General features: G+C 40.2%; 1 long non-coding RNA gene across 4 annotated transcripts in view; it reads left to right on the top strand.

Annotated features, from left to right (window-relative positions):
• The window catches only part of LOC138146041 (uncharacterized), a 306,510-nt gene that overhangs the window by 245,446 nt on the left and 41,642 nt on the right, over positions 1-19,422 (top strand). Inside the window, exon 4 of one of the 4 annotated variants that reach the window (XR_011164369.1) lies at positions 697-929. The exons of the other annotated variants lie outside the window; for them this stretch is intronic. This is a non-coding gene — a long non-coding RNA (uncharacterized lncRNA). The remainder of the gene's footprint in view (positions 1-696; positions 930-19,422) is intronic. 4 annotated transcript variants of the gene reach the window in all.

The raw sequence follows: 19,422 nt of genomic DNA, 5'->3' as shown, positions 1-19,422 counted from the left end.
GGGGTAGTCAGAAGCAAACACTTTTTTTTTTTTAAGCAATTGGGTCTAAGTAACTTGCTCAAGGTTACTCAGCCAATTATTTCTGGGTGTGGTGCTAAGTATCAGAGCCCGGATTCGATCCCCAGGTCATCCTGACACTGGGGCTGGTGCTCTTACTAACTGTGCTACCTGGCTGCCCCCGAAGCAAACACTTTTGGAAAGGGACAGGGTCAAAGGAGAAAATAGAATAAGTTGGAGTGGAATAGGATGGAGGGAAATATAGTTAGTCTTTTACAACATAACTGCCATGGAAATGTTTTGCATAACTACACATGTATAACGTATATTGAATCGCTTGCCTTCTCAATGAGGGTGGGTGGGGAGGGAAGATGGGATAGAATTTGGAACTCAAAGTTTTAAAAACAAATGTTTAAAATTGTTTTTACATGAAACTTGGAAATAAGATATAGAGGCAATTGGAGTATAGAAATTTATCTTTCCCTACAAGAAAGTGAAGGGGAAGGAAATAAGAGGGGGTGATAGAAGGGAGGGCAGACTGGGGGAAAGAGTAATGAGAATTCATGCCATCTTGGGATGGGGGAGAGGTGAGAGATGGGGAGAAAATTTGGAACTCAAAATCTTGTGGAAATGAATGTTGAAAACTAAAAATAAATAAATAAAATTTTAAAATGCTTATTCCCTTTCCTTCCTTATAAGAAATGATGAAAAATCTCAGAGAAACCTGGGGAGAATTCTATGAACTGATACAGAACGAAGTGGGTATAACCATGAGAACAATTTATACAATAACAACATTATAAAGACAACAACTTTAAAAGACCTAAGAACTCTGGTTAATATAATGATCCATCATGATTCCAGACAACAAATAATGAAGTACACTTCCCTGCTCCTGACAAAGAAAAGATGTACTCAAGGTGCAGAATGAGGTAAATATTTTTGAACATGGCTAATGAGAAATTTTTCTTTTGCTTGACTATGTATAGTTGTTAAAAGTATTTTGTTTTTTATTTTCCCATGAGGTGGAGCAGATGGGAGGGAAAGTGGATTTTTGTATATTGAAAAAAATAAAGTTAAATTTAAGAAATATTGCTAGAAAGAAAAGGATGTTTGTTTGACTTTTTTCTTTATGGGCGACTGAAACTGGGGGTAGTAGTAGGGCAGAGACTGATATATTTATTGATGTTGAATTTCCTAAATTGGAGGAATTAACCAAGTTAATTAGCCAATTAACTCATCTTGCAAAATTCTTCTGATGCCCCATACAGTTGGATTAAGAAATCTGTATCACTCTTCTGGAGAGTTTGAGTGAGAATCAGTCAGACTTGGTCTTTGAAGGACCAAATCCTTCTGCTTATTTGAATAAGTTGGGAGTTTTTGATTGGCTGTATAATACTGATCAGCTTCAATATCATCACTTGCTTTGCCTTTGTGAACTCCCTTATAACTTTTATTTAAAGATTTTGGAGGGTGGAGCCAAAATTCCCAAACTCATTCAATTATTATCTGTAGTAGAAGCATCATCATAACCTTTGCCCCCACGCAAGTTAGGCAAGTTTTTTTCCTTAAAACATATGGAAACTATTGTAGAGACTCAGTTGACTATTAGGGCTGAAGATTCAGGCTGTTGAAATGACTTCCTGGTTGCTCAAGTTCAAAACAACCACAGAGAGCTTTGTCAAGGTAGGCTGTGAGTCTAAGATTGAATAACCCTTTCTGGCAAGGAAGCTTTGCTTAACTGAATCAACTTAGGATATCTTCAGTGCATAGCCTTGTGTCTACTGCTGTACTTCTCCTAACTGCTAATGACCTACCAGTGTCTCATTTTATTCCAATATTGAACATAAACTACCAAGGTACTGGTAGGCTAAGCTCAGAATAGTATCAAAACAAAGAGATCCTATGCCCAGGTGACAATCCACTGGGGGAAAGGTGGATTGGATTGGGGGAAAGGAAATTCAGACAAAGGAATTCAGGAACCATCATCCTTGAGGATCCTACTGAGATTAGACATGGAACTTCCATGAAAATGATGGGAGGTTTGGAGGGATCAGAGACCGTTGGCCTTGGTGACAATTTATTGGGTGAAAGATGGGGTTCACATATAAGAAGGCAAGTGTCCATTTTCCTTAGGGATCCTATTGAGGTTAGACATAGAGAGTTCATGGAAATCATGGGAAGTTTTGCAAAATCAACATAGGGGACAAGTACTATTCTCTAAATAAAAGTGGGAGGACAAACAGTAGTATTCCTCTATTAGAGTTTAAACTTGAATATATAGTGTGGATGGATATATAGGGGTTATTCCCAATTCAAGTTGTTGTTTAATCGACCTATCCCATTATAGTGGGAAAAGTTAATTGGAAGCATTCTGATTTGTCTAAGCTACTCTCAATTATTAACATCCATTAGTGCTGTATTCCTGGGTCCTTTGCTGAAATTTGTACCCTCACAGTATTTATGAACCCATAGTATGATTAATTTGTACCTACCTATGTGTTAAAACTAGGTCTACTGCTGTCAGCCTCCTTTATGAAAAGGTCACTGACCTCCTTGAGGGTTATCCTTTCCTTGCCTACCTGGAAGCCCCACTATGAGGATTTGCATCCTGAACTGCTCTGGTATTTGGTTTGTAGATGGCATTGCCCTTTGTGGGCTTGGTGTCCTTTACTGGCTCTCCACTGAGTTTAACTCCATCTCTAGAGTTTGGGAGCAGAGATGTATTTTGAATCCTTTTGGTGACTGGTGACTGGTTCACTGTTCCTCGTTTCTGTCCTCTTGTTTTATCTTTGATTGGCCCCTGGTTTCATGGTAACCTTCTGACCAGTTTATGGTTTCAGGACAATGCAACTGCTCTGACTTTGAGGGTTATTGTGGATTTTTCTATAATTACTCTCCCTACCCTTTGTTGGGAGTATGTCCTGTGTACCTTTCCCCCTGGATATTTTAGTTGCTAATACTTAGAACCAAAGTTTGGGTTATTTACTATTAGGCATAAAATATGGTGTAAGTCCTATTGTGGTCATGATTGGCCTAAGATCAAGGGATGGCATGTCCTAGACATGATTTGTTTTGCCTAGGCCCTGAGGATGTGGATAAGGTTTCAAGGTAGTAATGATTTTTAAGAATAGGTTCTTATTAACCCTTTCTCATGGATACCTAGAATAGGGATAAACTAAATAAATGCCTTTTGGGGGAATCTTATATAAACCAGTATAAAAAAAAGAAGTTTAATTCTTCAGATTTGAAGGACTATTTATTCCCTCATAGATTTCTGTTATTGATATAGGTATGTTCCTATAGGCAGGGACATAAAGAGTTGTGCATGGTATCCTTGCTGAGTGTTTGCATTTAGTAAAAAGATATTATTATTATTAATGTCATTATGATGATGGTGTGCCTTTTTGGTTCAATATCCCCAGAAACTGAACTTGTATTTGAGACCAGCATTTGCTTAGTTTAAGACATCTAACTTCAATGATGTGATAGACTTTCTTTAAGATTTGCTGTGGCATAAATGATACATTGGAGATACATTGGAACAAAGCACCATTTATATACCTATCACTGAATCATAAAGAGCAAAGTTGGTCTTTCCTAGAGTGTATGGTTTTCTTTGGGGCATGATTTTGAGAGATTCCCCATGTCCCCATACTATCCAAAACCGTCTTTCCTGTTAGTCTGCTATGATGCCTGATGTTTCACTAATAAAAAACCATTCCTTTAACTTAAGCATTGGTTTCTCTGGGCTATTGTTTTAAAACATAAGTCCTATGAGGAGGAATACTATCTTAAGTTGTTGCGAGTGAATGAAGTTTCCAGATGCTTTTGTTCTTGACAGAAGGAGATTCTGGCCACATGAGGGCACTGGGTACCTAGTAGGAAAGGCAGAGGTTTGGGAGGTGTACCTTGATAGAGAGAAAAAGTATGTAGAAAAAAGAAATATGGGCTCTGAATGTAAATGGTAGTGGGTTGCTAGGACAATGCCAATAAATGATATGAGAAACAAAAATTGAAAAAGAAATAACAGACTATTCCTTGACATTTAATTTGATCCTTTGGACAGGCATCCTCCAAATAAGGTTGTCTCAATCTTATTACATTATGTTAACATATCATATCCAAGCCCCACCATGAAGTTATAAAAGCCTTCTAATGTCATCTGACCAATCACCCATTTAAACATCCTTCCTATGAAACTGCTTCCCCCATCACATTCTTTCACCTAACATCATCTTTTCATGGAACCAATTAATGACTCCAAGCAGAATAAGGCTAGAAAGTGGACCTCTCTCACTGACTCAGGCATGCAGAAATAATATTGTAAATATCAGCTTGCTAAAGCACTCTAAACTAAAAGCCAAATTACCTTGTTCTGATCATAGTGATGCTTAGCACGTTTGCCTCAATGGAACAGAAGCATCTGTCGGTAATTAGTGTATTTTTCTCTCCAATCTCCAAATTTAGCAAAACAAAACCAAAGACAAGTTTTTGAAAGGTAATTATATGAACATATATTTTACAAACACGTGTGTATATATGTATCTATGTATGCCTTACATTTATTTGAGACCATTTGATTTACTTCCTTTAGTCTCTATCTGTGTTACTTTAGATAGTGAGATAAGTTTTTCTTTGTACCACTGACTTACATTCCTTTTTGATATCATAGGGTCATAGATTTAGAGCTAGAAGAGACTTCAGAGTTAATCTATTTCAATTCCTTCATTTTACATTGCAGTAAACTGAATCCTAGAGAGGTTTGTCTAAGGTCACACAGAGAGTGAGTATCAGAGTTAGGATTTGGTCCTTGTCCTCTGGCTTAAAATCCTGTATTTTTTCCTTTGAGTCACACAGTTTTCATGAATTAGGTGTCAGCTGATTGGGTTGCATATATTTGTTTTGCAAGGGCTAGTGGGCATCACTCTTAAGAGTCAGGAGGCCTAGGTTCACTTCCTGGTTCTATCACTGACCTGAGTAGGTGACCTTGAGTAAGTTATTAGCACTGTGTCAAAGGTTCGTCGTCCATAAAAATGAGGATAATAATATTCTGCCTACCTCACAGGGATGTTGTGAGGCTCAAATGGATATAAATTGTAAAGTACCAAACATATGTATGACATTATATGCTTATAAGTGCCTTCTCACCTCTGCACATCCCATTTTCCCCACCTTAAATGCCCTCTCCAGTCCTCTTTGTTCAAACCCCATCTGTCTTCTTAAGCCATACTTCCTCTGCAAGGTTTTCTCAGCTTCACCAGACCACACTGATTTCTCCCTGAACTCTTATTGCATTGACTGTCTAAAGTTTTGCATTTAATCCCCATGTTGTACTCTTTTATGATATTTTGCATGTATTTCCTCTCTGATGTATCTGTCCGTAAGAGCTTCATAGGCAGAGACTATGTCTTGTATCTTATGTCCATCTGTCTTTCTCAAAATCTATACCACAGTGCTGGGAACGTAATAGATGCCCAGTGAAAATAGAGATTAGATAACTGAAGAGCAGAAAGGTACCTTAGAGGTGGCTTAATCTAACCCTCCATTTTGGAAGTGAGAGAACTGAGAGAGGTAAAACTTTCAGGAGTTCAAATGGAAGACCGATTCCAGATGCTGATGCCTGCATATGACATTGTGCAAGTTGTATCAGGTCCCAGAATAATCCCAAGAGCCTCTTAAATGAGATAAACAGTGACAAAATGGAGAACTGAAACAATCCATATAGAAAAAAACACAAGTGAGTGAAGAAAGGCTAATGTTAAGACTATAACGTGCAGTTGGATTGATAGCCTACTAAGCTAATGATAATGATGACTAGCGCTTTAGTGCTTTAAGATTTGCAAAGTGCTTTACATATATTATCTCATTTTATTCTCACAACAATCCTATATAATGGTATATTATCTTCATTTTACAGATGAGGAAACTGAGGCAGAGGTTAAATGACTTTTCCAGGGTCACATAGCTAGTAAGTATCTGAGGCTGGATTTGAACTTGGGTCTTCCCAATTCCAGTTCCAGCACTCTTTTCCCTAATTGTCTTGAGCTGACACGTAAGTACACGTGTTTGGATAGGCATGACAGACAATTATCTAGGATCAAAACTGATAAGAAGAAAGAGGGATTTAATTGCAATTGGGGTATTGTGCCTGGCTTTCAACAGTTCTGAATTGTTCTTTGAAACTAAAACTCATCTTTTAAATACCAGTGTCAAAACAGCTAAAGAATCAAAATTGTGGCAACCCAAAAGACAATGGAGAGATATGGAGAGTATAAGTAGAACAATTCAATTCAATAAATATTTATTAAGTTTCTACTATATGCCAGGCACTGTGCTAAGCACTGAGGGTACAAATGAGAAAAAGAAAAACAGTTCTTTCCTCAAGGAGCTTGCAGTTTGAAAATAGAGGATGGGGGCCAAGGTGGGAGGGGGGTACTTGGTGCAAGGGATATGATATTCTACAAGCAGAGCTGCTAATGGAAAGTTCAAATTCCAGCCCCTATAAAGGAAGGCTTTGTAAGGAATTCAGTGCTCCATCCTCCAGCCCTCCAATCAGAGGGGAGAAGAGGCCGAGGGAGTTACAAAGGTGTTGCTATCAAAAAATGGTGATGAGATAGATTTAAAATGAAGGAGGTGTCTAGGTGGCACAGTGATTAGAGCACTGGCCCTGGAGTCAGGAGGACCTGAGTTCAAATCTGGCCTCAGACACTGAACACATAAACCAGCTGTGTGACCTTGGGCAAGTCACTTAACCCTGACTGCCCTCCAAAAAAAGCAAAAACAAAACAAAAATAGTGACCTAAAAATCATTTTGGGGTGGCACAGCGAGTAAGAGCACTGGCCCCAGTGTCAGGATGACCTGGAGATCGAAATACAGGCTCAGATACTTACCGTGTTTCCCCAATAATAAGACACTGTCTTATTTTTTTTGGAAAGAAAAACACCAGAGGGCTTATTTTCAGGGGAGGGCTTATTTTGTCCTGCCTCAGCTCTCCTCCGTGGCACTGCTCTCAATGGCGCCAGCAAGCAAATCACTGGGGAAGAACAGGATGACGCGCTCACTGCTGCAGTTCTGATTGGATGCAGCTCGGAGCGCGGCGTGCATTTCACTGGGGGGGTGGGGGGGGACGGTGCATACAGAGGGTACCGTAATGTAGTGTGTAGCGCAGGGGATCACCTTCACTACAGTAGCAATCTCAATAGGGCTTATTTTTGGGGGAGGGCTTATTTTAGAGGAATCTTACACAGTAAGGGGAGGGCTTATTTTCGGGATAGGTCTTATTATCGGGCAAACAGGGTAGCACCACACCCAGAAATAACTGGCCGTGTAACCTTGAGCAAGTTACTTAACCCCAAATGCTTAAAAAAAAATACAATGAAGTACACATGATTTTTTTTTTTTGCCTTTTGGAGGGCAATTGGGGTTAAGTAACTTGCCCACGGTTATACGGCTAGGTGTGTGTGTGTGTGTGTGTGTGTGTGTGTGTGTGTGTGTGGGTGTGTGGGTGTTAAGTATCTGAGGCTGGAACTGAACTCAGGTCCTCCTGACTCCAGGGCTGGTGCTTTACTCACTGTGCTACCTAGCTGCCCCACATACATGATGTTATTATGGTGAAAATCAACCAGAGCTGCTGATAGAAAATGGAGAGTTGGTATGTAGAATGCAACATATCACCAATAATGAAATACATATAAGAAGTATTAGAAAAGATAGCATCCAGTTGAGGCATGTAGGTGGCATAGTGGGTATTGGACTTGGAGTCAGAGAGACCTGAGTTCAAATCCTGATTCAGATACTTACTAGCTGTGTGACTGGGCAAATCATTTGACCTTTCTCAGACTTAGTTTCCCTTTTTAAAAAGAAGAGTTTGAACTTGATGACCTTCTATCCAATTTGAAAACTATGATCCTATGTAAGATAGAAAACAATAACGAATTAGTCATGTAAATTTCAGATATTGATGGATAGTCCTAAGTGATACACTGCTATTCACATAATTTTAAAAGACCTTGGGAAAGGTCTCTGGAAAGTTTGGTGGACCTTCATGGAGAATTTAATGGATGCCTTTGATATGAACAACACAAGCTCAGAAGATGTGGATAAGGTTGCCAAATGTACTATTGAAGGAAGTGCCCATTTTGAAAAGAAGACAGTTTTGGTGGAGGATGGATGTCTTATCTCCAGGCCCATGACTTCGGGTCTCACTTTCCTCTTCTTTAATAGTTAAGAATTGAGACTATATGATGTCAGAAGTCCTCATTTAGTTCTAGCGATCTATGAATTTCCATGAATTCCTAATTTGTTAGTTTCTTGAGGGCAAGGACCACATCAGATACATCTGTGTTCTATCCCTAGTGCTTAGCACAGGGCTAGAGGCAAAGAAAGTATGACATGGTAGAAAAAGAAATGCAAACCCAGAATACTGGGTTTGCATCCCAGCTTGGCCTCTTACTACCATGTGACCTTGACTTAGTTTCTGCAAAATGAATGTTGTAGACTAGTTTCCACTCTAAATCTATAGTCCTATGGGAAGTTGTTTTATTTCTCTGGTTCGCAGTTTCCTGAGATATATTGAGGAACTTGGCCTCTGATTTTTTTGTATGAACTGTAACTGGCAGGTCAGGGGTGGGATGGAGGAAGGTGAGGGCAGGAAAATATTTCTAGTAGGAGGTATGGCATGAACAAATGCTCAGGGGCAAGAAAAGAGGCATCATATAGCAAGTCCATCTCCAAGAAGAGACGCAAACCAGTTGGCAGAAGTCTCAATAGAGAGAACATAGTACAAAAGTCGGATCATGTCCAACAAAGCCAGAATGCTTTTTGACAGCACAGTTCCCAGGTCACTGAATCATCTTAATTGTCTCCACAGTCGATTTTTTTTTTTTTGGTAAGCTTCTTCAAAAAGAAAATATGTCAATTCCTTAAGTGGACAAAGTCTTCCGGACAAAGTTACTCCCACTTTCTCAGTCCCCTGGTGATAGTTCCCAATTGCTAAGCTTGCCACTTTTCTGGGCAGCACATTGACTGAGTTTTCTATTTTGTGTGCAGCCACGACTGATTCAAAATCTCTGCCTGTACATCAATCCGTCTTGTTGTTCATTTTCTTTTTACTGGCCCAATCAATCATCAAACATTCCAATCCTTCCTGGCTCATTCTGAATTATATTTGATACCTGTCCAACCTCATCTTTAATATGCTCACCTCGGTGATTTGCATATAGCAAACAAATTAGTGGCCCCAATGATTATTTGTAGGGTGACAAAGCTATAAATCAACTAAAAAAAAGACCAACCAGCTGCTAATCTCCTTCAGAAGAGGTGGGTGCAAGTCCCATAAACAAATAAAAACTACAAGTTACAGTGGGAAAAAGCACTGAACTTGGAATCTTGGGTCCTGACTTCAAATCCTGACTGCCATTTACTGACTGAGTGACTTTGGGCAAATCGCTTTATTTCTCTGGCCTTCAGCTTCATTATATGGAAAATGAGGGTTACTAGATGATCTCTAAGATTCCTTCCAAGTCTAGATCTAGGGGCCCTGAAGCATCTGTATTACAAGTATTACCATAAGACATTCTAGCCTCTGGCAATGGCTAGGGGCAAATAGACTCTTTCCCAGAATTCACTGGTTTGGGTAACGTGGAACATCTCTGAAAGAGAAATCTGGGTAGAAGAGGAAGCCAGATGAGAAGAGTTTGCCTTTCATCTTGAGAGCCATGAGGAAGCATGGAGCTGAGTTGCGGTGTCAGAGGGGCAAGCACTGGCATGGGAGCTTTGGGATTTTGCAGGAATGTTGTTCAAGGATGGAGCAACTCAGAGCTGTGGGGGAACCACGGAGATTGCCAGGAAGTGGGAGTATCATTGGGTGAGGTACTGGGGACACTTCTGTTCCCCATATCTCTGTTCCAAAGTGGGAGAACAGCCCTGTTAAATACACAATGGATAAAACCTTCATATTTCCTCTTGCTGGCTAGGAGGAGGCAAAGTGAGAAGACATTGATTCTGTCTTTGTATTCATTTCAAATTCCTGGCTTCTTCCCATCCAAACAACCTATTCTGCTCTCCCCCCCATTGTTTACTGTATTTTCATTGCTATCACTTTCTTACCCTTGATAAAATGAAGTTTTTATGACTGCTAGTCTTTGTGTGACTAATGCTGAGACAGGTAGACATTGGGGAAGAGGTTTCAGTCCCTTTAGAGATATGGGAGACATATCCCTGCTTTAGTATAGGCTGGGACACAGGGAGAAGGAGCAGACACTGATCCCATTGAATTTTTCACAATGCAAGAGAGATGGATGATAATTTTACTCCTAGGCAGACAGGAGAACTTATAAGCATAAAGTTATACTTTTTTAAAATGAATAACCCTAGACTTGAGATGAAGCAAACACGAGTGGAGCCCAGACGGGACCAGCTTCCTATGTAGTGTTCATACTCCTCAGAACTGGGGAGTATAGGGCTGTCCCTATGTTTTTCTATACAAAGGGGTCTCCCCTCCTCTTTAATATAGTTCAATCTTACGATCTCTCATAGATAGTTTATTCTTCTTAAACAGCTACCTTTTTGACTCTCTTGGAGGTCTGATATGATTGGAGGTCATAATTTTGACTTATTTATTTTTTTGGGGTATTCATCAGCCTCCAGCTCTTTGCACTAAAACCCAACCTTATAAGGATTCTGAGACCTGTCCCCAGGTGTTATTTTCTAATTCTTCATGTTCTCGAAATGGTTCACTGGAGCCTGCAGTTCTAGGGTCAGCTCTATTAAGAACCAGCAGCATGAACTTGGACCTAGAATTCCCCCTATTTGGGCCTCATTGTTCTTAGTAAAGAGGGTGTTGTAATAAGGTCTTTTCCAACTTGAACATCCTGGGAGTTTCCTGATATTTGATATACTTGAGAGAAGATATTTTTGAAAGTGACCTTTTCATGAGCCCAGCTACTCTCTCCAATTAAACTGTATATGCAGGTCCAAACAGGTCCTGGTCTTCTCTGAGACAATCATACTATCAAGGGAAAGTTGGAGTTCGATATGATTCAGAAGTAGTGAGGTAACATGTTGCAGTAAAGCCCTATGAAAATCAGGAGATCTGGACTAGGCCCATGTCTGCTACTAAATAGATGTTGTTTTTGTTCATCCTTCATTCTCAGAGAGGACCGCTGACATCATCATTACAAGTCTTGACTTGCAAGTGAATTGGATTTAAGTGAGGCAGAACTTTGAAAAGTTGGTCAGCCTCACTGTCTTCTCCATAGCTTTGTGCAAATCCTTTGCCCTCTCTTGGCCCTACTTTTGTTTTCTCTGACTATAAAATATGACAATTGTGCTACCTGAAATAGAGACAGAGGATTTGAATTAGAACCCAAGCCCTACCATACACTACCTGTGTGACCTTGGGCAAATCTCTGAACCTCTCTGTAAAATGAGTGGATCGGATTGGATTATATCACCTTTAACATTCCTTCTAGATTAAAAGTAATGACCTCTGATCTCTACAATCCACTTTGGCTCTACTTTCTTACGGGCCCTTGAAACAACAATGTTTATTGTCTGAAGTATTTGTTTTTAGTCCTTAATCATATGTTATACTATTTAATCACACTATGAGTCTTAGGAATAGCACACATGACTGACTAAATGGGAAAGAATTGTATTTTATACTTAAAAAAAATCTATGGTACCTAGTACCATTAGTATTAAATGTTAGTATAGATTGCTAAGTACAGTATGTTAAGCATAGTATAGACTGAATAAAGAATTTTTTTGTTTTGTTGTTGTTCAGTCATGTCAGTTGTGCCCAGTTATCCATGACCCCATTTGGAGTTTTCTTTGGAAAGATACCGATTTGTCATTTCCTTCTCCAGTTCTTTTTGCAGATGAGGAAACCGAGGTCCACAGTGTTAAGTGACTTGCCCAGGGTCACACAGCTAGTAAGTGTCTGAGGACAGATTTGAACTCAGGAACATGCGCCCTCCTGACTTCAGACCTGGTGCTCTGTGCACCATGGAGCCACCTAATTTCCCCTTGGCATTGTTGCAACCTGATTGCTGTATTTCTTAAATCTCTAAATTAAGTATGCACTCACTGAGTCCTTGGCACTGGGTTAATGCTTTGGGGTATACAGTTCAATTCAACAAACATTTTTTAAGTACCTACTATGTGTAAGGCATGCTTGGCACTGGGAGATGCAAAAAGGAGGCTGTCCGTTGGGGAGATGCAACATGTACATAAACTCATACAAGATCATGTGAAAATCGAAAGAACATTCAGAACTTCAGGCCTTAGGGAAGACTTTATGGAAGAAACAACACCTGGGCTGAGTGTCCAAGAAAGAGAAAGACTTTGAGAAGTAGAATCAAAGAAAGATAACTATTGAGTAAGCAGTATGTTCTGGGCACTGTTCAAAATGTTGGTTAAAGAAGGAGCACATTCCAAGCAAGGGCCATCACATACATGAATTCCTGGAGGTGGAGAATAGAAAACTGAGTATGGGGAACAGCTAGCAGTCCTGTTAGGCTGGAAGGTAAACTACCATAAGGCACAGGAACATTGCTTGGAGGGTATGGGAAATGGATAATTGGTGATGGGGAGAAGGTAGAATGATTTAACTTTTATTTTGCTTCTGCTTTTTCTTTAAAGGAAAATTCTTTTTAGATTGTTAAGGACATTACTTTGTCTCATGGTTAAAAAGGATAATAGAAAACTGAAAGCCAGAATAAGAAAAGAAATAGTATAAGAACATCCAACTCTATTCAACTTATTCAAATCATGTAGCCCAAACAAATGACTTCCCAGAGTCCTGAAAGGTAGATATGATTGTTGAGCTACCTTCTATGATCTTCAAAAGATTATGGAAAACAGAAGGGACACCACTGACAAAGTAGGAGAAGTACAAATGTTTTCCCAGTCCTCAAAGAAGAAAAAAAGAAAAGAAAAAAGGAGGGGGAGAGAATGCAGTTAAACGGTAGTTTGATTCCTTTTCCTGACATTATTCTAAACTGAGGAATGGTTAATGAGAATCTAGAAAATGGAGTAGGCATCACAAAGAGTCACCAATGTAGCCTTATCCTGAACTGATCTTGCCAGACTAATAACATTTCCTTTTATTTATTTTTTTTGGAGGGGGGAAAGCAGGGCAATTGGGATTAGGTGACTTGCCCAAGGTCACACAGCTAGTAAGTGTGTCAAGTGTCTGAGATCAGACCCTGAGGTCCTCCTGACTCCAGGGTTGGTGTTCTATTCACTGTACCACCTACCTGCCCCAACACATTTCCTTTTTTTTTTGACAGTATTTCTAGACTTGTAGTATTCAGCAAATAATTTCATTTTGTTCTTACAGAAAAGGTGGAGAGATGTGGGCTAGAAGACAACAAAATTGGGAGATTCAGAACTAGTTGAATGCGTGGACCCCAAAGTATCATTAATAGCTTGATGCCATTTCCTAGGAGGTCACTAACATAATGACAGAGTGATTTGTATTTGGCCCTATGGGTTTTTTTTGGAAGTTTTATTGATGGGCTTTGCTTTTAAGTTATTTTTGTTGTTGTTTAGTTGTTTTTAGTTGTGTCCAACCCTCCATGACTCCATTTGGAGTTTTCTTGGCAAAGATACTGGAGTAGTTTACCATTTCCTTCTCCAGCTCATTTTACAGATGTACAAACTGAAGCAAACAGGGTGAAGTGACTTGCTCAGGGTCACACATCTAGTAAGTGTCTGAGGCCAGATTTGAACTCAGGAAGATGAATCTAGAATTCTAGACTCCAGGTCTGATACTTTTATCTACTGTGCCACCGAACTGCCCTGTTTTAAATTATATTCTTTTCTAAATAAACCCCGCTAACCTCTCCTACCCAGTGAGTCTTCTCTTGTAACAAAGATTAAAAATGAAATAAAAACAATTTGTCAAAATAAACCAGCACATAAGCCTTCCTGTTTTGTGCCCCATTCTTCCTAATCCCTGCTAAAGAATGACTTAGGGCCAGCCAGAGGGACTCCAGATCAGCAGCAGCTGTGGCCGTTTCCAGATTTATCAACACATAGATGCGAAGGACAAGGTGAGAGGCCAGTGCATTCTGGACTTTGGGACCCAGTAAGTGGGAGTGCGTGGCTTTTACCCCCAGGGCGAGAAACCTCTGAGACGCCGGCACAGCCTGACAGTGCCACGTGGCGGCTTCAGCTCCTGGCCTGCAGAGTGTAGGGGGACCAAGCACCAGTCTGAGGGGTCATCGCTCTTGCTTTAACCTGCTTGGATCTGGATTGCAGTCTAGGGTGGAGGTCCTGGGGTGTGTGTCCAGCTTGCCAGAGCGTGTGGAGACCTCAGAGAGGGCACCCATCTAATACCTCCGGCAGCTGAGAAAACCCCAGCGTTTGGGACGAAAACTCCCCTGTCTGGTGGCAGAGTCCTACTGTGGCAAAAAGCCCAAAAGTCAAATCATTGAGTGGCAAAATGAGCAGGCAAAGGAAACAAAGCAGACAGAAGATTCCAACATTACACTCCTATTTTGGGGATAAGAAGGAGCAAGGCATGGAACAGGAGGAAATCAGTGAAGTCAGAACTCCTGCACCAAAAGCTTCAAAGGAAAATACAAGCTGGTTACAGGCCATAGAGGACCTTAAGAAGCAGATAAGAGAAGTGGAGGAAAAATTGGGAAGAGAAATGAGAACAATGCAAGAAAATTATGAAATGAGAGTCAACAGCCTGACTGAAGAAAATAATACCTTAAAAAACAGACTGACTCAAATGGCAAAGGAGGCTCAGAAAGGCAATGAGAAGAAGAATGCCTTAAAAAGCTGAATTTGCCAGATGGAAAAAGAATCTCAAAAGCTCACTGAGGAGAATCATTGCTTCAGAATTAGATTGGAGCAAATGGAAGCTAATGACTTTATGAGAAATCAAGATGCTGTTAAACAGATCCAAACAAATGAAAGTATAGAAGGCAATGTGAAATATCTCATGGGAAAAACCACTGACCTGGAAAATAGATCCAGGAGAGATAATTTAAAAATTATTGGACTGCCTGAGAGCTATGACCAAAGTAAGAGCCTGGAAAGCATCCTCCAGGAAGTTCTCAAAGAAAACTTCCCTGATGTTTTAGAACGAGAGGGCAAAATAGAGGTTGAAAGAATCCACCGATCACCTCCTGAAAAAGATCCCCAAAAGAAAACTCCTAGGAATATTATAGCCAGGTTCCAGAATTCCCAGATTAAGGAGAGAATATTACAAGCAGCCAGGAAGAAACAATTTGAATATTGTGGAAACACAATCAGGATAACCCAGGATCTGGCAGCTTCTACACTGAGGGATCGAAGGGCCTGGAATGTGATATTCCGGCGGTCAAGGGGGCTGGGATTAAAACCAAGAGTCACCTACCCAGCAAAACTGAGTATCCTGTTTCAGGGGAAAATATGGTCATTCAGTGGAATACAGGACGTTCAAGCATTCTTGCTGAAAAAACCAGAGCTGAATAGAAAATTTGACATTCATATAGAAGAAGCAAGAGAAGCATGAGAAGGTAAACAGGGAAAAGAAATCATAAGGAACTTATCAAAGTTGAACTATTTTTTTTAAAGCAATTGGGGTTGAGTAGCTTGCTCGGGGTTGCACGACCAGTTGTTGTTTCTGGGTGTGGTGCTGGGTGTCTGGGCCCGGATTTGATCCGGGTTGTCCCGGCACTGAGGCCGGTGCTCTTGCTTGCTGAGCCACTTGGCCAAAGTTGAACTATTAACATTCCTACATGGAAAAACAATAATTGTAACTTATGAAACTTTTCTCAGTAGTTGAAGGGATTAGAAATATATATATATATATATATATATATATGTCTTTATATGAGGGTATGCAGGCATATGATACATATGTGAATGTGTGTATATATGTTTACAGGTATACATAGATAGAGGGCACGGGACCAATTTAACAGGAAGGGATGATACTTAAAAGGTGAAATTAAGAGGTGAGAGGGATATAATGAGAGGAGATGGGGAGAGACAGAGTGGGGCAACTATCTCATACAGAAGAGGCAAGGGAAAATGGTTACAATGGAGGGGAAGAATAGGAAGGCAAAAGGGAATGGGTCAACCTTATTCTTATTGAATCTGGCTTGAGGAGGGAGGGAAATACACACTAAATAGGGGATCTCACCCTCCAGGAGAATAGGGGGGGGGAGAGGATGTGAGGGGGGATGATGGAAGGGAGGGCAGGCTGTGGGGGAGGGAAGTTGGAAGCACCCACTTTTGAAAAGGGACAGGATCAAAGTAGAGAATAGAACAAGTGGGATGTGGGATAGGAAGGAGGGAAATATAGTCAGTCTTTTACAATATATCTGCTATGTTATTGTTTTGCATTAGCCACACATGTACAACCTATACTGAACTGCTTATCTTCCCACTAAGCGTGGGTGATAAGGGAGGAAGGGAATGAATCTGGAATTCAAAGTTTCAAAATCAAATGTTTAAATATATATATACTATTATCAATATTGTTTTACATATAATTGGGAAATATAGAGATCCACCATGCCCTACTGGAAAAGTTGAAACGGGTATGGGAGAAAATATGGGAGAGAGCAGATCAGAGGTGGGGATATCCTGTGGGACTGCTGTTTTGGGGGGATGGGTGGGGGAAAAACGGGGAGAAAATTTGTAACTCAAAATCTGGCGGAAACGAACGATGTAAATCAGAAGTTAATAAAGCATTTAAAAAAAAAAAGAATGACTTAGGTATTAGGTGGTGATGACTATTACTCTTCCCCAAAAGATTTACTTCTGAGACTTTAAAATTCAAAGGACTGAAGCTATAATCTAGGAATGAGAAGCAGTAAGGTTTATATTTGAGGAGGTGCTGCCCAGCACCCCAGAAATCATGCTACATGAACACAGGTTGGGGGCAAAGGCCACCCTGGAGAGAGGTTCTGGTTCTGGGCCTGCATAGCCCTGGTTAGGTCTTGTACTTTAGAGGGACAAGCTACTTCCTGGTCACTGGGAGATTGGTTTCCAAAGCAGTTTGGCTTGTTTCAATACTTTGTGGCTAGTATTCTGAAACCCTCCCTTTTGTAACTTTCCCAACACATTCGGTATTTAATTCCTCATCCTACCCTACCCCCTTCCTCCCTCCCTCCCTCCCTCCCTCCCTCCCTTCCTTCCTTCCTTCCTTCCTTCCTTCCTCCCTTCCTCCCTTCCTCCCTTCTTCCCTTCCTCCCTCCCTTCTTCCCTCCCTTCTGAAAGTTAATATTGGAGAATTACAAAGACAACACAATCCTGCAAAGAAGAGGTATGAGAAGACACCTTCCCCCATTCATGTGCAAATCTGAGAGGTCAATGGATGTTGAATATTGTATATATTGTCAGGCTTGATTTGTTCATTTTCAAAGACCTCACTATTCCACACTGCCCCACTTTGCCCCTCTCCCAAACAAACTCACAATTACCAGCATCCCAAGGACTAGGACAAAAAATATGACTCACTATTATTTCTAGCTTGTCTTTGCATTCCTAGGCGCTTAGTCATGTTATCTTTTTGCTCTAACAATATTTTAAACTGGGAGCACTTCTGCCAATAGTCTCTCATCTGTCCTTCCCAATTTTTCTTCATTCTAATGTCATTTCCCGTAAGTTTGAGGGGCTCAACGAAGTCTTTCATTGCCCTGCTTAGAAGTCTTCCTTCTGTGTAGCTGGTTCTGTTGTTGTAGAGATCCAGATGCTTTGGCGTTAACAGCTTCCTGACCTGCTGCTTATTAACTCTTCTTGGTTTGTTTCCTAGAGTTACTCCAGAGTAGTTTCTGACCAGGCCAAGCTATCGACCATCTTGCGAAGGGAAAGAATCTACCTGCAGTTCGATGATGCCTTTCTTTCCTCATGTTTTACACAGCTTCTTTTACCAATAGCTAGACAAGAGATTTGTGTCTCCTCGGATTGTACTTGTACTTTCTTTACAATTTGCACCTGTCTCTTAAGAAAATTCAAATCAAACAGACTGATTTCACATTTTCCCCCATCCGTGTCCTGTAAGCATTCTAGTTTTCCTTTAGGTGTATTAAAGACTTTCTCAGCCATCTTTATTGTCTTGGACTTCTAATACTTGCACACAAGTGTTTGCTGGCACTCCATTCTGAAGACAGGTGGCCCCATTATCACCATCTTTCTCTTACTCCTTTCGTTAATGTCTTCTCCTGTGTTTTGGACCATCCCGGCTTTCACACTACTCATGCAACTATGAGCTATGTGACACAAGGCATCTTTATGGTCTTTCTGGGTGGAAACTTAATGTCTCTAGTGAGTACTTTCCAGAAAAAAAAATTTAGTAGTTATTCCCCACATTAACTATTTCTGACTTATACTTAGTAGGTACCCAGTAAATATTTGAATGTATGAATCCATTACTTACTTTATAGGCATCAGCTATTGTTATCTTTAAAAACAACGATAACAAATATATGTGGGGTTTTTTTTTTTGGTAGAACTCTATCTATTGTGTGAAATACAGCTTTCTTTTTTACCTTACCTGGGTTGTTTTTTCTTAGTAGTGCAGACTCAGGCCCTCTTACTTTAACCTCTTGATCTCACTCATAACACGATTTACACACTGAGGCACAGCGATAAGACACAGGCCCTTTCTGTGGACACTTAGAAAGCACAAGGCCTACAGACCAACCCTCTTAGTGTCTGGTGATCAGAGATTGAAGGTTTGACTTAGCTCAGGAAGGGTGTGCTTCTCAAGTGAGGAGGCAAAACTGGAAACGGTAATAAGTGCTACAAAGAGCAGCTGTCATTACACAGGCCACTGGACAATCTGTATATGTGCGTGATGGACTATTGATGACACATTCCCTCTTTCAGCCACACCCGCCAATAATGGTGGCTAGAAGCATCGTCTTTGACCACTGAAAGCACATATGCCAGTCCATCAGAAAGCATTTATTAAATGTCTACTGTTACAAGGCACCGTACTAAGTTCTAGGGATACAAAGGAAGATGAAATGCTAAGTCTCTGCCCTCACAGAGTTTACATTAGATAGAGTGCTAGACTTGGAGGTAAGAAGACCTGAATTCAAATCCTACCTCTGATAACTACTAGTCGTGTGATCCTGGAAAAATCATAAAATCCCACTGAGTATCAGGCAGTTCTCAAGATTATAACTTAGAGCTCACACAAAGGTTCTGGAAAGAGATACATTGAAATGAAATCACATATAACAGCCTAAACTAAAAAAAAAAAAAAGAAACAATTTCATTTTATTTTCAATTCCAAATTCTCCACCCCCTTAATAAGGCAGGAAAAACCATACCCATTACACATATATATGTATATATATACACACACACAGAGACATACATATATATTTATTTTGCATGACTTTATATGTGCATACTTTATACATGCATATGTAGTCAGGCAAAACATATTGTATTAGCCTTATCCA

Source organism: Petaurus breviceps, unplaced genomic scaffold, assembly GCF_028583685.1.
Source record: "Petaurus breviceps papuanus isolate PSGF00001 unplaced genomic scaffold, PetGlider_PUasm1.0 90752, whole genome shotgun sequence".
Lineage (NCBI taxonomy): Eukaryota > Metazoa > Chordata > Mammalia > Diprotodontia > Petauridae > Petaurus > Petaurus breviceps.
Note: the sequence above shows the minus strand (reverse complement) of the source record. Positions and strands in the feature narration are given on the sequence as shown.